The sequence below is a fragment of the Zea mays genome, chromosome 9 (assembly GCF_902167145.1).
Source record: "Zea mays cultivar B73 chromosome 9, Zm-B73-REFERENCE-NAM-5.0, whole genome shotgun sequence".
Classification (NCBI taxonomy): domain Eukaryota; kingdom Viridiplantae; phylum Streptophyta; class Magnoliopsida; order Poales; family Poaceae; genus Zea; species Zea mays.
In genome coordinates this window covers 5,646,280-5,665,866 of record NC_050104.1, presented here as the reverse complement: position 1 = coordinate 5,665,866, position 19,587 = coordinate 5,646,280, and the positions used below count along the sequence as shown (strand labels likewise).

Genomic DNA, 19,587 nt, shown 5'->3' with positions numbered 1-19,587 from the left:
ACAACACATATATCCTTGCCCATCAAGTAGACCAGGTTTATTTCTCAACATATCCTTGCAAAAAGTTGTCTACATGGATGGTTGTGTACAATGTAAATCCCCGCGAACGCCTATACACCACTGGTGAGGATGATTATCAATTTTAGCACCTTGAGCAGGTTGATGAGGTGTTTCAAGAAGAAGATTTGCCAACTAGTTTTCATATTGATCCTGCCCGAGCATTATATTCACTAGTTGCAGACATTAACGATAATTTTTCCTGAGAGAAGGAGAAGACAACCTATTAGGAGAAAAGTTACATGGCGACCTCTGCATAGAAGAGGACAAATAGATCCTGATTTTGATGATATTTGACAAGTAAATTATTTTGTTCTTTTATTTGTTTTTTAATTTTTAAGGATTATGTCATTTAAATATTGCACTAATGAAAATTTTCTTATTTTGATGCAGTATGTCGCCAAAGTCGAAGAAGTTAGTGAAGGGGTTGTTCAAGGGCATGGGCCTGTTTCAGGGCAATTCTTTGAGCAACAACAGACATCGAGAGTTGTTGAGCGCTACACATGGAGATGAGGTAACATATTTCATACTAATAAATTTGTTTACATATTTACCTTTATCTAAATCTTGAGTTGTATGTACTAAGATGAGCAACACAATGAAGAGGTGCAACATAATGAGGAGGTGTAACACAATGAGGAGGAGCAACACAATGAGGAGGTGCAGCGTGCGACATGGGACCAGGCCGTGCATCATCACCAGCCCTGGGACCAGTGGTACCACCGAAGAGAGCAGCAACTGGTGTGGGACTAGTGGGCCCAGCAGGCCCAGCTGCTGACAACCCGATGGATGATGCTTCAATAGGCTCTTCAGCGACACACACATGCCGCTCTAGGAAGAGCCACTTAGTAAAGCCTCGTCTTGCGATAGAGCAAGAGGCCGATAGGACTTAATCATGCCTCATGGAGATCGGTGAGTGTAATATATTAACTTGTCTCATATAACTATTATGTGTATTGTTAATGTTTTGTGTAATGCAGGAATTAGGAGGATATGTCCTTTGACGATAAGGGACACCACACTCAGGTTAACCTTACCTTGGGTTCTCTTTGCCGCCTTCACTACCCTGGTATAGTAAACAAAACACTTTGTTGCTATTTGAAATGGTTATGTGAGCTATGTTGGTGATGTGAAGTTTGTGATGTGTGAATTGATTATGTGGTTGTAATGTGAAGTTTTTTGAACTATGTCAATGGATGTGTTGGTAATGTGACCAATATTGATGTATGTTCTATCTGTGATGATACATATGTTATGTATGTTGATGTGTAGAATATTATGGAGAAATTAAACTTCATTGGTTGTTGGTTTGCAGCAGGAAAGGTTAATTTACGTCGACCTGACCATAGCCGACGGGAATTAATAGCTAATTCCCATGGGCCAAGTAATTCTCGTGGGCCAAAGGTAGCTGATGGGAATTAGCAGTTTTCCCATGGGCCAAATAACTCCCGTGGGTCAATGGTAGCCAACGAGAATTAGCAGTTAATTCCTATGGGCCAGCCGTGGCCGACGGGAATTACTGGCCGATGGGAATAAACGTATTAATTCCCATCGGTCGAGCCAAGCCGACAGGAATGAAGTAATTCCTGCCAGCCACCGACGGGAATTAACTAAATCCCGATCAGTAGTTCCCGTCGGCTAAGAACCGACGGGAATTAACCATATACCGATGGGAATTAGTAACTCCCGTCGAGATAAGGCTAATTCTCGTCGGTTCTTGGACGACAAGAATTACATGAATTCCTATTGTGGTAGATATGCGGATCTTTGCATATCTACAAATGTATCTGTTTTAAATTGTCCATGTTTTTTGGACAACCCACGGCTGGCGTAGATGGTGTTAGTTTCTGTCGGTGCCTTGAGACAGGGGTACTCCCTTCTGCAGTATGAAGACACCACACCCGTACGACACCCACAGTCGCACGGGAAGCAGCACCCGACCCCACCGCATGGGCAGGGTTGGGAGCACCGCGTGGCAAGGAAAGATAAAACTCCCCAAGGTGCATCGATAGGTCCGGACCTCCGTGGAAGGACGCCGGACCCCTGTACTAATGGGTCTGGAGCTCCCAAGAGGGCATGCCGGGTCCCTCGGGTAAGCCCCAGGTCCCTCAGAGTAGGGTCCGTAGGGCTCCAGGACCTGGGAGACCCCGGCACGAATAGGGGTCCGGTGCTGACACGTGTCCACCTCTCGAGTGGGACTTCCTGCCTAGGCGGAGCTCCGCAGCTGCCGCTTGGCTTGAGGCCAGTGACATAAGCCAATGGACCGAGCCTGACGTAAGGCCCATGCAGTCGCTCGACCTCATCATTTATTATGGAAGGGACGCGCTGCCTGCCACCACGCTGACAGACGACAAGCCTTCTCGACATTAAATGTGCCTTGTCCAATCTGTTGGCTGATGGCGTCAGGGCCGTCCAGCAGACGGCGCGCCCAACCAGTCTGTTGGCAAACAGTGCGCCGGTTCCGAGCGGAGCACTGCACCCATCTTCCCTTCTGCAAGAAGCTTCCCCTATACGCCAAGGATACACAGATCTCGGGCGTCAGGACGCAAGAAGATTGCCCCGGCAACAGCATCAGTAGGCTCCAAGCACTATATTCTTTATGTCCTTGGGCCCACATGTCAGGGCCTAGTGCCTTTGTGCATGCCCCCTTAAGCTATAAAAGGGGAGGCATGCGACGTTACACACACACACAACCTTAGATCACACCTTAGACTCACATGCTCATACAAGCTCACAAGCAATACATCTCATAGTGGAGTAGGGTATTACGCTTCGGCGGCCCGAACCACTCTAAATCCTTGTGTGTTCTTGCGTTCTTCGTGTTCATACCAACGACCAAGCAAAACGCCTAAGCCCCTCCTCATCTCAGGATTTAGGGCGGGTGCACTCCGCCACCCGGCCGGAGATCTACTCTCCGACATTTGGCGCGCCAGGTAGGGACCTAGGCATTAGGTTTTTGCTTGTATTTCCTGCTCAGCACCATGGTCCGTATCGCCGAGCATCATGGCGAAACCTCTGAAGGTTTCTCCATGGAGGAGGAAGCTGCATCTTCTACGCCGCAGAGCTCTGGCCATCCGACGCTTGGTGCTGCAGCCATGCGCCCTGCACGGCGGCGCACGCCAGGGTGGGTGTCTCGGACTCCGTCAGGGGATACCCCCGCCGGAGCGCTCTCTGCGGCCAGAGAATTGTTGCGCCACTTGCCCAGCCCCACGGCTTCACCAGGGGCTATGAGGCAGTGGCGCGACGACGTAGACCGCCTCCTTTGGCGTGGCACACTCTGGCTCGGTCAGGCCCAGTCCTCGATCGTCCTGGCGTCGGCACGAAGCATCCGCCCCAGAGCGCACGCCCTCAGTGAGGACTGCCCCGACTAGAGATCTACGAACGAGGCTCAACCGCAGACACACAGAAGGAGATGTGCGTGTCCCTCCAGAGGGACCAGGAGACCTGCGGGATGAACTCAACCGCAGACGCGCGGACAGAGATGCCTGCATCTCTTTGGATAAGACGCGTGAGCGCTGCGGCAATCTTGGGCAAGATTCCGCAGTGGTCGCGCCGCAGGCCCCAGGGGATGCTGATTACAGACCAGCATCCCGTTGGCTAGAGTGGGCTGCGCTGCCCTAGCAAACCACCTCCGCGCGGCGATGTGGCCGCCCAAGTTTCGGCCACATCTGTCGAAAAAATACAATGGTACGACAAACCTATCAGAATTCCTGCAGGTTTATGTCACCGCCATTACGACAGCGGGTGGAGACACCGCCGTATTGGCAACCTACTTCCATGTGGCCCTGTCTGGACCAGCCCGGACTTGGCTCATGAATCAAGCCCCAGGATCCATCTGCTCCTGGGAAGAGCTCTGTGCGCGGTTCGTGGCGAACTTCGCCAGCTCTTACCAGTGGCACGGAGTGGAGGCGCACCTCCATGATTGAGGCAGGAGCCCGAGGAGACCCTCCAAGCGTTCATTTCCCGCTTCACCAGGGTACGTGGGACAATCCCTTGTATCTCGGATGCTTCCATCATCACTCCTTTCCGCCAGGGGGTACGTGATGAGAAGATGCTGGAAAAGTTGGCCACACACGATGTGGACGACGTCACCACACTCCTTGCTCTGGCTGACAAGTGCGCTAGAGCCGCCGAGGGCCGTGCTTGGCACTTGGTACCACGGGTAAAGGTTACCAAGATGGGTGACTCAGATGTCATCACCTAGGGCAGAGGCAGGAAGAAAAAGAAACAAGAACCACGACCACAAAAAGTCGTGGTTCACTGTTTCAGTTGCTGCTGCCGCTGCCGGGGGCCAAGGCGAGCGCAGCAAGCACCCACGGCCCCAGGGATACGGCGGTGACACATGCCCGGTGCACCCCAAGAGCCGCCACCGAGCCGTCGACTGCTGTGAGATTATCAAACTCGCACGGTGCGTCAGCGAGCGGCGCGAGCAGTCCCTCAAGGATGGCACGTCGCCCCACCATCGACCAAGCCAGAAGGGAGCTGGCAAAAAAGTCGCGGCTGCGGAGGGACAAGACCTCGACTACCAGTCGCCCGAGGGGTGACTAAAGGACGTTTTCACCGAAGATTCTGGCTCCAGCGATGGTGGCAACCGTCGCAAGCTGTATGTAATGTACGGAGGAAGCTGGGAACTCACCTCCCGCAGGAGTGTCAAGTCCCTACGCCGGGAGGTACTTTCGGCGGTCCCAGGGGTCCCCAAAACCGCTCCGCACCAACGGTGGAGGGGGCACTACCATCTCCTTCGGGGCATCCGACTGCCCCGACAGCATGGCAGGAGCCGGCGTGCTGCCGCTCATCACCGCCCCTGTTGTCACCAACATGCGGCTACATCACGTGTTGATCGACATAGGGGCTAGCCTTAATGTTATCAGCCACGCAGCATTCAGACAGCTGCAGGTCCCGGGGTCACGGTTGGGGCCTTCTCGCCCATTTTTCGGGGTGGGCCCGCAGCTCGTATACCCCCTCAGGAGCATAACGCTCCCGGTTACATTTGGGACGGAAGAGAACTTCCGAACAGAAAACTTCTAGTTCGACATCGCGGAGGTCAACCTCCCTTTTAACGCCATTATCGGGAGGCCAGCACTGTACCGGTTCATGGCCATTGCCCATTATGGGTACTTGGTCCTCAAGATGTCGTCCCCCGCTGGGATCCTCACCGTGCAGGGCGACCGCACCGCTGCACTGGCAGCCGTCGAGAAGCTACACGCCCTGGCGGTCGAGATCGCTTGGCCGGATGACGGAGGAAGAGGCCCCAGTATCAAGGCACCCTCCAAGGCGCCGAAAGTGCAGCCGACAGGGGCAGACGGTGGACCCACGAAGACCATCTAGGTCAGCGCGGACCCCTCCTAGACCACCCGCATCGCAGGAGATCTGGGAGAAAAATAGGAACTCGCGCTCGTCGCCTTCCTCCGAGCAAATGCCGACGTCTTCGCTTGGGAGCCGTCGCAGATGCCTGGGATCCCCAGGGAGGTGATTGAGCACCAGCTAAAGGTCTACCCAGACGCCAGGCCGGTAAGCCAGAAGCCACGAAGGCAGTCCGCGGAACGGCAGGACTTCATCCGAGAAGAGGTCCGGAAGCTGTTGCACGCTGGCTTTATTGAAGAGGTTCATCACCCCGTGTGGCTGGCCAACCCAGTCGTCGTGCCGAAGGCCAACGGGAAGCTTCGGATGTGCATCGACTACACCAGCCTGAATAAGGCATGCCCCAAGGACCCATATCCACTGCCGCGTATAGATCAGATTGTGGACTCTACTTCGGGGTGCGACCTCTTATCCTTCTTGGACGCTTACTCTGGTTTCCACCAAATCTGGATGGCTAAGGAGGATAGGAAGCATACCGCTTTTGTGACAGTAGATGGACTATACTGTTATGTTGTAATGCCCTATGGTCTGAGGAATGCCTTGCCAACCTTTGTACGGGCAATGAGCAAGACCTTCGGGGACCTGATCCGAGATAAGGTGGAAATTTACGTCGATGACATCGTGGTCAATACTAGGGAAGGGTCGGCTATAGTGGAAGACCTAGCCCTGGTTTTCGGCAAGCTGTGGGCAACCCGCACCAAGCTAAACCCGGAGAAATGCATCTTCGGTGTCTCCGCAGGGAAGTTGCTGGGGTTCCTGGTTTCATACCGGGGCATTGAAGCTAACCCGGAGAAAATCAAGGCTATTGAGGTAATGAGGCCTCCCGCCCGTGTTAAGGACATCCAGAAGCTTACCGGGTCGTTAGCAGCACTTAGCCGCTTCATTTCAAGGTTGGCTGAGAGGGCGCTGCCTTTCTTCAAGCTCCTACGGAAATCAGGCCCATTTTCCTGGTCCGAAGAGGCGGAACAAGCCTTCGAAGAATTGAAGTAGCACTTAGCTTCCCTGCCGATCTTGGTTGCTCCAGAGCTAGGGGAACCGCTATACCTGTACATTGCGGCAGCTACGGAAGCAGTAAGCATGGTGTTAGTCGCTGAAAGGGAGGCACAAGGAGGACAAGAACTTGGAAGTCTAGGGGCAGTTACAGAGACCCGGACTGTCCAGAAGCCGGTCTACTACGTCAGCGAGGTCCTCCACGAAGCAAAGGCTAGGTACCTCGAGACGCACAAACTCCTCTACGCTGTGTTGGTCGCGTCCAGGAAGCTGCATCATTATTTCCAAGCGCACAAGGTTGTGGTGGTGACCTCCTTTCTGTTAAGGGCCATCCTCTACAACCAAAGCGCCACTGGCAACATCGCCAAGTGGGCAGCAGAACTCGGCGAGTTTCAACTGGACTTCCAACCCCGCCACGCTATCAAAAGTCAGGTCCTGGCCGACTTCATCGTGGAATGGACCCCACCCCCGTGTACCCCCGGGGGGCCAAACCCCGCTCCGGACCCCATACTGCGCGGAGCGCATGGGCTCGATCTTCACCGAGCCCCACTGGACGCTTTTCTTCGACGGGTCCGCCCGTCAACAGAGTGCTGGCGCGGGAGTGGTCCTCGCCGACCCAGGCGGAAACCAGTTGTAGTATGTGGTGCAACTTGAATTCAAGGCCACCAACAACATGGCGGAGTATGAGGCGCTGATCTTCAGCCTATCCGCGACCTATCCCTGGGAGTCCGTCGACTCCTCGTAAAGGTGGACTCTCAGCTCATCATCAAGCAGGTCCGCGGAGAATGTAGCTGCAACGAGCCTAGACTCGCAGCTTACCTCCTCCATGTGAAGAAGCTGGAGAAGGATTTCACGACCCTGGAACTTCAACATGTTCCCCGGGCTGACAACTCAGCAGCAGATGACCTCTCCCAGAGGGCATCAACTCTGGCACCCATGCCCGAGGGCGCCTTCGAAAGACGGCTGCTGAGACCCACCGCCTAGCCGGCCGGACTGGACGAAGGGGGCGAACCGCACCTCGAAGCCGGCGGTCCCGGTGGCGTCCCAAGACCCACCAAAGGCTGTGTGCGCTCTGGGGGACTCCGCTAACCCTTTAGCGCCGCAGTCGGCAACTCAGAGCGGTCTCGATGCATGGATCTCCGAGATCCGGGACTACCTGAAGGAAAATATCCTTCCTGAAGACCATGTCTCCGCCGAGCGCATAGTGCGGTTGGCTAAGCGATACACGATGGTAGAAGGGGGTCTCTACTGCCGTGGCGCCAACGGCATTCTCATGCGGTGCATTACCCAGGAAGAGGGCCGTGAGTTACTCATGGAGATCCATGGAGGGGAGTATGGAAGTCATTCTTCATCCCGCACGTTGGTCGGTAAGGCCTTCCGGCATGGTTTTTATTGGCCAACTGCCCTCCAGGATGCGCCCGAGCTAGTAAAGTCTTGTGAAGCGTGCCAGTACCACGCAAAGCAGATACACACACCAGCTCAGGCTCTGCAAATGATCCCACCCTACTGGTCGTTTGCCGTATGGGGGTGGATATCCTGGGACCATTCCCTAGGGCTGTCGGCGGGTACCGATACCTATTTGTCGCCATTGACAAGTTCACCAAGTGGCCGGAAGCCACCCTTGTGGTCAGCATCACCCAGGGCACTGTTGTTGCTTTCCTCAAGTCGATCGTCTGCAGGTTCGGGGTCCCAAGTCGTATCATTACAGACAATGGGACCCAGTTTACAAGCCGGGTCTTCTAGGAGTACTGTGAAGGCATCGGCACCCAGCTCTGCTTCACGTCTGTGGCCCACCCCAGGAGCAACGGACAAGTGGATAGAGCAAATGCAGAGATCCTTAGGGGACTCAAGATGCGTACCTATGACTGCCTAAAAAACATGGCGCAAATTGGGTCAGCGAGCTGCCCTCCGTGCTATGGGGGAACTGAACCACACCCAGCCGAGCCACCGGGGAGACCCCATTCTTCCTGGTCTACGGGGCCGAAGCCTGCCTTCCCCCGGAAATCATTATGGGCTCTCCGTGGGCCTAGTCGTTCGATGAGTCTGCGCAGGAACAGCTACGACGCGAAGACGTGGACTTCATCGACGAGCACAGGTGGCGAGCAAAAGTCCAAAACGCACGGTACAACCAGGCGTTCAGGCGCTACCACCAGCGGTTCGTGCATAGTAGGAAGTTTGAAGTCGGGGACCTGGTTCTAAGGCGAATTCTGAACCGAGAAGGGCTCCACAAGCTCTCCCCAGCTGGGAAGGACCCTTCAAGGTGACAGAAATATGCCGCCCCGGGTGCGTCCGCCTCGCCACAGATAACGGTGCGTCCACCTCGCCACAGATAACGGAGTACCTCTCCCCAACCCCTAGAATATAGAGCATCTCCGTAAGTTTTTTCCCATAAAAACAGATCCGCGGGTCCGCCCTCAATACACCCGGTCTGTTGGCCTGCTCTCGTGTATATCCGGTTATAAGGAAGGGGCTCGACCCACAGAGCTATTTTTTTGGCTGATTTTACTTCTAAATTTGCAACCATTATTACTATCTCGTCACCCAGGCAGTCTCCCTCCCTGGCTGGTATAGCGACATCCGAATTAAGTAGTCAGACCTGGCAATTAGACGATGGGGGTGGTTTGGGGCCGTACGGTCGCATGGTCAAGAACCACAAGACTACATGCGCCCCACCGCCCTGTTGTCGGTCCTGTTGCGTGAATCAAAGGATAAGAAATACCAGCTGGCGGACCTTATGGGTGCGTTGCTAAGGATACCTGGCCTAGGCCATGTGCAGGTAGGGTCCCAATAGGGATTGCCCCTTGGGGGTGATAGCACCAGTGCCACCTTAAGAATCCTGGCATCCAGCCCCGACATGTCGAGGCCATATCCCAGGGGGGGCCAAGTACTGGGAAAGAAGCTGGCAACAATGCACACAACAGAGAAAAAAGGGGCATGCAGATAAGTTGTAATGTCACCAACAAGTAGTACCTAAAGAGTATCTTACAAAATCAAAGACATATTGCAACCCGCTCCCCAGCGGAACCCTCGTTTTTCTCCGTGTAGGCCTGGCTACTCATCATCAACAGGATCCCGCTAGAAGCGCCCAACCACCGCGTCCACAACATCCTGTACGCCCTCCCGGGCAGCATCTTCAGTGTCGGCCACCGGACCCGCAATAACCGGCCCTAAGGAGACAGTCGGGTCGTGGCTCCGGAAGCACGTCAAGACGTACTCGATGGCCGTCCGGCAGAGTCTGCCGCCCTCGGCCTCCAAGCGGGCGCCAAGAACCTGATCCAGACGTCGGAGGCGGTCAGCACCTGAATCCAGTATTGGGAGCGCGTCGGAGATGGACGCTGGCCGCACCAATGCCAGGATGGGACTCATCCCCAATGGTACTAGCGTCGTGCTTGCCTCGCCAGCCCAAGCGGTGATGCGCTGAGCTTTGGCGCGTTGCTCTGCCTGGAGGTCGTCAAGTGTCTTCCTCAACACCTCCACTGCCTGGGGGCCCGGGGCCGACTGTGTCGCCTGCGCTGCCTGGAACTGACGGACCTGCCCCTCCAGCGTCCGCACTTTCCCTTCTAGACGCTTCACTTTCTCCTCTGCCTCGAGCTCAAGCTCATCCAGCAGCTTGTTCCGCCTTGCCCACATCTCCTCCCTAAAGACGAGGTCCTCCTCCTGCCAAGTGAGGTCAGTTGTTCGTTTCGCCAGGGAAGCTTCCCTCGCCTTGAGGTTTCCCTCAACGCGAGCAATATCACTGGCCTTGTCGGAGAGTTCCTGCTGCAGCTTCTATAGCTTCGCCTCAGCCGCAGCTTGCTTGTCCCGCTGTTTCTCCTGCACTGCATTATAAGCTTTCAGCTTATCATGGAGTGCTGTGACGGCCTCCTCCTTTTGGTCTAGATGTTTTTCCTTCCTGGCCAAGCTTCTCTCCTTCTGGGTCATCTCCTCCTCTCGGTCAGACACCTTCCGGATGTCCTCCTTGAGGTCCTCACGCTCCTTCTCAAGCTCGGCCTGCTCCGAGGCGAATTGGCAGGATGCCGCCTTAGTGCGCCTCTCCAGTTGGGGGCACCAGTCGCCAAGGCGCTGGTGCTCAGTCTCGAGTGCCTTCCACTCTCGACGGATAGCCGCCTCGGTTTCTTGGAGGGCCTGGTGGGCGCGAGTCAGCACCTGAGGGAGAGGAGTCAGCGTCGCTCCAGGCTCGACACCAGACCGGAGTGGACGCCCAAGAATAACCTCCGGACCCTCCGGAGTTGGCGGGGGGACAGAGCCGGACGCGCCCCCCACGCCTACCACTGGTGGTGCATCCGACGGTATCGCTGTTGTTGGGTCTGCAATAGCTGTTGGCAGCGCCGCCACTTCTGGACCCCTAGCCGGAACTTGGGAACCCGAAGGTGTTGCCTCGATGGTGACAGGCGGATCCTGGGGGCCCGATGGCGCCACCTCAGCACCAGCGTCATCCTGCATGGTGGGGGCAGATGCAGCTAGAACCCCCTCGGCCGCCGCCGATGGTGGGCTTGACGCCGACACCGATGGGGCTGCGGTAGCCGTTGGCAGATAGCCGGTAACAAATTCCAGCAGATGTATGTTGGTGGGGACCAGACCCGCCGTGCGGGCATGGTGGCCGACGAGGAAGAAGCATCCATGGTAGCTGCTGACGGATCGTCGGCGACGTTCCCAGCAGGCGTATGCCGATGGAAGCTAGACCCCCTGGCAGGCATGGCGGCCAGCGGGGAGGGAACGTCTACGGATGCCGAGGAAGAGGAGGCCCTGATAGGCAAAGGACAGATCAAGACCTGTCGACATAAAAGCTACGATCGAGCGAACACTGGGAGGGCCAAAGCTTACTTGGGACCGTGAACCTTCCTGAAAGGGAAATGTGCCCTTGGGCCATTTCTAAGTATTTTGGTGATTAAGTGTCCAACACAAATGGTTATGTGTTAAACTATGACAAATGGTGGTCAAAGTGCAAATCAATACAAAGGTATGATTCTAGACTTAGTACATTGGTTTTTGTGTACTAACATATTTGTCTAAGTGCTAGAATCAGAGGAAAAACAAATGGAAAAGACTTGGCTCGAGCAGCCAAGACTCTGCTCAGTCTGGGTGCACCGGACTGTCCGGTGGTGCACCGACAGTGTCTGGTGCGCCAGGCTGGCGCTGGTCAACTGGCCGCTCTCGGGAACTCGACGGTGGCGTACGGCTAAAAATCACCGGACTGTCCGGTGAGCCAACGGTCGGCCAAGCCAACGGTCGGCCGCGCAATCCGCGCGTGACGCGTGGCCGAGCCAACGGTCTGAAGGGGGCACCGGACTATCCGGTGTGCACCGGACAGTGTCCGGTGTGCACCGTACAGTGTCCGGTGCGCCAACGACTCCAAATCGTCAACGATCGGCTGCGCCAGAATAGGAAAGAAATCTGCACCGGACAGTGTCCGGTGGTGCACCGGACTGTCCGGTGCACCAGTCGACAGAAGGCAAGATTTGCCTTCCTGGATTGCTCTCAACGGCTCCTAGCTGCCTTGGGGCTATAAAAGGGACCCCTAGGCGCATGAAGGAGTACACCAAGCATTCTTTGATCATCTCTTAGAACCAAGACATCTCTCTAGCGCATTTGATTTGTTGTGATAGCAATTTGAGCTCCTCTTGAGTTGAGAACTCCGTGTGTGATCTTCGAGCTCAAGTTGTGACTTGTGTGCGTGTTTGTGCTCGTGCTTTGAGGCTTGTGTGTGTTGCTCTTCCCACTCTTACATTTGTGCTTCTTTGTTATCATTTCATTGTAAGAGCAAGAGGCTCCAAGTTGTGGAGATTCCTCGCAAACGGGAAAGAGTAAAGGAAAAAGAACACCGTGGTATTCAAGTTGATCATTGGATCACTTGAAAGGAGTTGAGTGCAACTCTCGTCCATTGGGACGCCACAACGTGGACTAGGCAAGTGTTGTACTTGGACGAACCACGGGATAAATCTCTGTGTCTCTTGTGCTTGTTCTCACTGTGTCAATTGTGGTTCACAAGAGCTCTCCTTAGCCACTTGATTTCATTGTGCTAACACTTAATCAAGTTTGTGGCTTTACGTTTCAAGTTTTTACAGGATCACCTATTCACCCCCCCTCTAGGTGCTCTCAATTGGTATCAGAGCCGTTCTCTTCATGAAAGGGACTAATCGCTCGAAGAGATGGATCCTAAGGGAAAGGGGATGGTGATCGACGACAAGGAGAAGGAATCCTTCATCAATGAGACAAAAGACGACAAGCCCACTGACTCGGGCTCAAGTCAAAAGAAGAAGGATGGAAAGAAGAAGAGGCCCATCAAGAAGATTGTCTACTACGACAGCGACGAATCTTCCTCTTCTCAAAAGGACGACGAATACGAGGAGAAAAAGAAAACGGTTAACTCGAACTTTTCTTTCGATTATTCTCGCATTCCGCATAATTCCAATGCTCATTTGCTCTCCATTCCACTTGGTAAACCTCCACACTTTGATGGAGAGGACTACGGATTTTGGAGTCACAAAATGTGTAGTCACTTGTTTTCTCTTCATCCAAGTATATGGGAGATAGTAGAAAATGGGATGCGATTTGATAGTTCGGATAACTCCATGTTTATCAATGAACAAATCCATAAAAATGCACAAGCTACTACTGTTCTTTTAGCATCCTTGTGCAGGGAAGAGTACAATAAGGTGAGTGGCTTGGACAACGCCAAGCAGATTTGGGACACCCTCAAGATCTCACATGAGGGGAATGACGTCACCATGCTCACCAAGATGGAGTTGGTGGAAGGCGAACTAGGAAGGTTCGCAATGATCAGGGGAGAGGAGCCAACTCAAACGTACAATAGGCTCAAGACCCTAGTCAACAAGATAAGAAGCTATGGAAGCACGAGATGGACAGACCACGACGTCGTCCGTCTTATGCTAAGGTCCTTCACTGTCCTTGATCCTCATCTTGTAAACTCTATTCGTGAGAATCCTAGGTACATCAAGATGACGCCCGAGGAAATACTCGGAAAGTTTGTAAGCGGGTGAATGATGATCAAGGAGGCGAGATACGTTGATGAGGCGTTGAATGGCCCAATCTACGAGCCTCAAACCGTTGCTCTCAAAGCAACAAGTAGCAGGGAGGCGCTACCTAGCAAGGTGGCGCAAGTTGAGGCGACCGGGCTAAATGAAGATGAAATGGCCCTCATCATCAAGCGCTTCAAGACGGCGCTCAAAGGTCGCAAGGAGCACCCCAACAAGAGCAAGACGAAGGGGAAGCGCTCCTGCTTCAAGTGTGGTAAGGTTGGTCACTTTATTGCTAACTGTCCTGATAATGATAGTGACCAGGATCAAGAAAAGAAGAGGGAAAAGAAGAAGACTAACAAGAAAGCGAAGGGCGAGGCACATCTTGGCAAAGAGTGGGACTCGGATTGCTCTTCTTCCGACGACGAAGGACTTGCCGCCTCGGCCTTCAACAAATCATCCCTCTTCCCCAACGAACATCACACCTGCCTCATGGCAAAGGAAAAGAAGGTATGCACTAGGAATACTAATACATATGCTTCTTCAAGTGATGATGAATCTAGCGATGATGAAATAGACTATGCAAGTTTATTCAAAGGTTTAGATAGAACTAAAATTGATAAAATCAATGAATTAATTAATGCTTTGAATGACAAGAATAGATTGTTAGAAAAGCAAGAGGATCTTTTGTATGAAGAGCATGATAAATTTGTAGATGTCCAAAAATCTCTTGCTTTAGAAGTTAAAAGGAATGAAATGCTTTCTTGTGAATTATCTACTTGTCATGAGACTATTTCTAGTTTAAAAAGTGCTAATGATGATTTAAATGCTAAGCTATAAGTAGCAAATAAATCTTGTGTAGAACATGTAGTGATTTGCAATAGGTGTAAGGACTTTAATGTTGATGCATGTGTTGAGCACCTTACTTCTATTGCAAAACTTAATGGTGAAGTGGCTAGTCTTAATGCCCAACTTAAGACTAGCAAAAATGAATTTGATAAACTAAAATTTGCAAGGGATGCCTACACTGTTGGTAGACACCCCTCAATTAAGGATGGGCTTGGCTTTAGGAGGGAAGCCAAGAACTTAACAAGTCATAAGGCTCCCATCTCCGCCAAGGAGAAAGGGAAGGCCCCTATGGCTAATAGTGTTCAAAAGAATCATGCTTTCATTTATAGTGATAGAAAATTCTCTAGAAATACTTATAGGAATTATTCTTATGATTCATAATATGCTATGCCTGCTTCTAGTTCTTCTATTGTGCATCATTTGCCTAGGAGAAATGTTGTTCATGTACCTAGGAAAGCAAGTAATGAACCTTCTACAGTTTATCATGCTTGCAATGCTTCCTTTGCAATTTGTAGAAAGGATAAGAAAGTGGTTGCTAGGAAATTAGGGGCAAAATGCAAGGGAGATAAAACTTGCATTTGGGTCCCTAAGGCTATTGTCACTAACCTTGTAGGACCCAACAAGAGTTGGGTACCTAAGACCCAAGCCTAAATTGCCTTGCAGGTTTATGCATCCGGGGGCTCAAGCTGGATTATCGACAGCGGATGCACAAACCACATGACGGGGGAGAAGAAGATGTTCACCTCCTACGTCAAGAACAAAGTTTCCCAAGATTCAATCATATTCGGTGAGGGGAATCAAGGCAAGGTTAAAGGACTAGGAAATATTGCTATTTCATCCGAGCACTCCATTTCTAATGTGTTTTTAGTTGAGTCGCTCGGGTATAACTTGTTGTCCGTTAGTCAACTTTGTAATATGGGTTATAATTGCTTATTCACAAATGTAGATGTGTCTGTCTTTAGAAGAAGTGATGGTTCATTAGCTTTTAAGGGTGTACTAGGTGACAAACTTTATTTAGTTGATTTTGCAAAAGAGGAGGCCGGTCTAGATGCATGCTTAATTGCTAAGACTAGCATGGGCTGGCTGTGGCATCGCCGTTTAGCACATGTGCGGATGAAGAACCTTCACAAACTTCTAAAGGGAGAACATGTGTTAGGACTAACAAATGTGACTTTCGAAAAAGATAGACCTTGTGCAGCTTGTCAAGCAGGTAAACAGGTGGGAAGTGCTCATCACAGCAAGAATGTAATGACCACATCAAGATCTCTGGAGTTACTTCATATGGACCTCTTCGGACCCGTCGCCTACCTAAGCATAGGAGGAAGTAAGTATGGTCTTGTTATAGTTGATGACTTTTCCCGCTTCACTTGGGTATTCTTTTTGCAGGATAAAACAGAAACCCAAGGGACCCTCAAGCGCTTCCTAAGGAGAGCTCAAAATGAGTTTGAGCTCAAGGTAAAGAAGATAAGGAGCGACAACGGGTCCGAGTTCAAGAACCTTCAAGTGGAGGAGTACCTTGAGGAGGAAGGAATCAAGCACGAGTTCTCCGCTCCCTACACACCACAGCAAAACGGTGTAGAAGAGAGGAAGAACAGGACACTCATCGACATGGCGAGGACAATGCTTGGAGAGTTCAAGACGCCCGAGCGGTTTTGGTCGGAAGCTGTGAACACGACTTGCCACGCCATAAACCGTGTCTACCTTCATCGCCTCCTCAAGAAGACTTCGTATGAGCTTCTAACCGGTAACAAACCCAATGTGTCATACTTTCGTGTTTTGGGAGCAAATGTTACATTCTAGTGAAGAAAGGTAGAAATTCTAAGTTTGCTCCCAAAGTTGTAGAAGGGTTTTTGTTAGGTTATGACTCAAATACAAAGGCGTATAGGGTCTTCAACAAATCATCGGGTTTGGTTGAAGTCTCTAGCGACGTTGTATTTGATGAGACTAATGGCTCTCCAAGAGAGCAAGTTGTTGATCTTGATGATGTAGATGAAGAAGACGTTCCAACGACCGCAATATGCACCATGGCAATTGGATATGTGCGGCCACAAGAACAAAAGGAGCAAGATCAACCTTATTCCTCAACAATGGTGCAACCCCCAACTCAAGACGATGAACAGGTTCATCAAGAAGAGGCGTGTGATCAAGGGGGAGCACAAGATGATCATGTTATGGAGGAAGAATCACAACATGCCCCTCCAACTCAAATTCGAGCGACAATTCAAAGGAATCAATACGTCGACCAAATATTGGGTGATATTAGCAAGGGAGTAACTACTCGCTCTAGATTAGTTAATTTTTGTGAGCATTACTCTTTTGTCTCTTCTATTGAGCCTTTCAGGGTAGAAGAGGCCTTGCTAGATCCAGACTGGGTGTTGGCCATGCAGGAGGAGCTCAACAATTTCAAGAGAAATGAAGTTTGGACACTGGTGCCACGTCCCAAGCAAAACGTTGTGGGAACTAAAAGGGAATTAGGCTTACACCTAGTTCCTAAATAATTTTGATGGTTGAATTGGCCAACACAAATAATTGTACTAACTAGTTTGCTCTAGTGTATAAGTTATACAGGTGCCAAAGGTTCACACTCAGCCAATAAAAAGACCAAGTATTGGGTTCAACAAAAGAGCAAAGGGACAACCAAAGGCACCTCTGGTCTGGCGCACCGGACTGTCCGGTGCACCACCGGACAGTGTCCGGTGCACCAGAGGACTCCATCTCAAACTCGTCACCTTCGGGAAAATCCAGAGGCGCTCCGCTATAATTCACCGGACTGTCCGGTGTACACCAGACAGTGTCCGGTGCTCCAAGGAACAGCGCCTCAGGAACTCGCCAGCTTCGGGAATTCACAACGGCTAGTCCACTATAATTCATCGGACATGTCCGGTGTGCACCGGACTGTCCGGTGTGACAACAGAGCAACGGATATTTCGGCGCCAACGGCTACCTGCAGCGCATTGAATGCGCGCCAGCGCGCGCAGAAGTCAGGCACGCCCATACTGGCGCACCGGACACTCTACAGTACATGTCCGGTGTGCCACCGGACATCCAGGCGGGCCCAGAAGACAGAGCTCCAACGGTCGGAACCCAACGGCTTTGGTGACGTGGCTGGCGCACCGGACATGTCCGGTGTGCACCGGACTGTTCGGTGCACCATACGACAGTCAGCCCCACCAAACGGCTAGTTTGGTGGTTAGAGCTATAAATACCCCCAACCACCCACCATTCATTGCATCCAAGTTTTCACACTTCCAAGCCACTTGATGAACAAACTTTTAACAAACTTAGGCATGAGCTAAATATTCTTGATTCTAGGAACTTCTTTTGTTGATTTGCACACATAGCTCATTTATATACCTTTGATCATGTATCTTTCATATGCTATGACTAATATGTTTTCAAGTCTATTTCAAACCAAGTCATAGGTGTATTGAAAGGAAATTGGAGTCTTCGGCGAAGACAAAGGCTTCCACTCTGTAACTCATCCTTCGCCGTCACTCCAAGCAACTCTCCATCTTTGGGGGAGAAAAGGACTCCGTCTTGGTATAATCTTCACTCATTTATTTATGACCAAAGGGGGAGAGAGTAATTCTAAGGGCTCTAATGACTCCGTTTTTGGCGATTCATGCCAAAGGGGGAGAAAGTATTAGCCCAAAGCAAAAGGACCGCACCACCACCTAATTTTAAAATATTTTCAATTGGAAATTTCAAATTGGTACCCTATTGTGTTCAAAAGGAGGAGAAAGTAGTATTTCAAAATTGATATCTCAAAACCCTCTTGAACACTAAGAGGAGGATTTCATTTAGGGGGAGTTTTGTTTAAGTCAAAGGAAAAGCATTTGAAACAGGGGGAGAATTTCAAATCTTGAAAATGCTTCTCGAAATCTTATTCATTTACCTTTGACTATTTGCAAAAGGACTTTGAAAAGGATTTACAAAAGAATTTGCAAAAACAAAACAAGTGGTGCAAGTGTGGTCCAAAATGTTAAAAACAAAGAAACAATCCATGCATATCTTATGAGTAGTTATTTTGGCTCAATTCCAAGCAACCTTTGCACTCACATTATGCAAGCTAGTTCAATTATGTACTTCCATATTTGCTTTGGTTTGTGTTGGCATCAATCACCAAAAAGGGGGAGATTGAAAGGGAATTAGGCTTACACCTAGTTCCTAAATAATTTTGATGGTTGAATTGGCCAACACAAATAATTGGATTAACTAGTTTGCTCTAGTGTATAAGTTATACAGGTGCCAAAGGTTCACACTCAGCCAATAAAAAGACCAAGTATTGGGTTCAACAAAAGAGCAAAGGGACAACCAAAGGCACCTCTGGTCTGGCGCACCGGACTGTCCGGTGTGCCACCGGACAGTGTCCGGTGCACCAGAGGACTCCATCTCAAACTCGTCACCTTCGGGAAAATCCAGAGGCGCTCCGCTATAATTCACCGGACTGTCCGGTGTACACCGGACAGTGTCCGGTGCTCCAAGGAACAACGCCTCAGGAACTCGCCAGCTTCGGGAATTCGCAACGGCTAGTCCACTATAATTCACCGGACATGTCCGGTGTGCACCGGACTGTCCGGTGTGACAACAGAGCAACGGATATTTCGGCGCCAACGGCTACCTGCAGCGTATTGAATGCGCGCCAGCGCGCGCGGAAGTCAGGCACGCCCATACTGGCGCACCGGACACTCTACAGTACATGTCCGGTGCGCCACCGGACATCCAGACGGGCCCAGAAGACAGAGCTCCAACGGTCGGAACCCAACGGCTTTGGTGACATGGCTGGCGCACCGGACATGTCCGGTGTGCACCGGACTGTCCGGTGCACCATACGACAGTCAGCCCCACCAAACGGCTAGTTTGGTGGTTGGGGCTATAAATACCCCCAACCACCCACCATTCATTGCATCCAAGTTTTCACACTTCCAACCACTTACAAGAGCTAGGCATTCAATTCTAGACACACTCAAGAGATCAAATCCTCTCCCAAATTCCACACAAAGCTTTAGTGACTAGTGAGAGAGATTTGCTTGTGTTCTTTCGAGCTCTTGCGCTTGGATTGCTTTCTTCTTTCTTGATTCTTTCTTGCAATCAAACTCACTTGTAATTGAGGCAAGAGACACCAATCTTGTGGTGGTCCTTGTAGGAACTTTGTGTTCCAAGTGATTGAGAAGAGAAAGCTCACTCGGTCCGAGGGACCGTTTGAGAGAGGGAAAGGGTTGAAAGAGACCCGGTCTTTGTGACCACCTCAACGAGGAGTAGGTTTGCGAGAACCGAACCTCGGTAAAACAAATCCGTGTGTCACACACTTTATTCGCTTGCGATTTGTTTTGCACCCTCTCTCACGGACTTG

The 19,587-nt window shown here is 51.3% G+C and overlaps 1 long non-coding RNA gene across 1 annotated transcript; it reads left to right on the top strand.

The window, feature by feature from the left end:
• The first annotated feature begins 254 nt into the window (after positions 1-254).
• On the top strand, positions 255-1,008 carry LOC103637832 (uncharacterized). Its single transcript, XR_558388.3, has 3 exons — positions 255-357; positions 451-571; positions 662-1,008. It is a non-coding gene; the product is annotated as an uncharacterized lncRNA (long non-coding RNA).
• Positions 1,009-19,587: the final 18,579 nt, after the last annotated feature.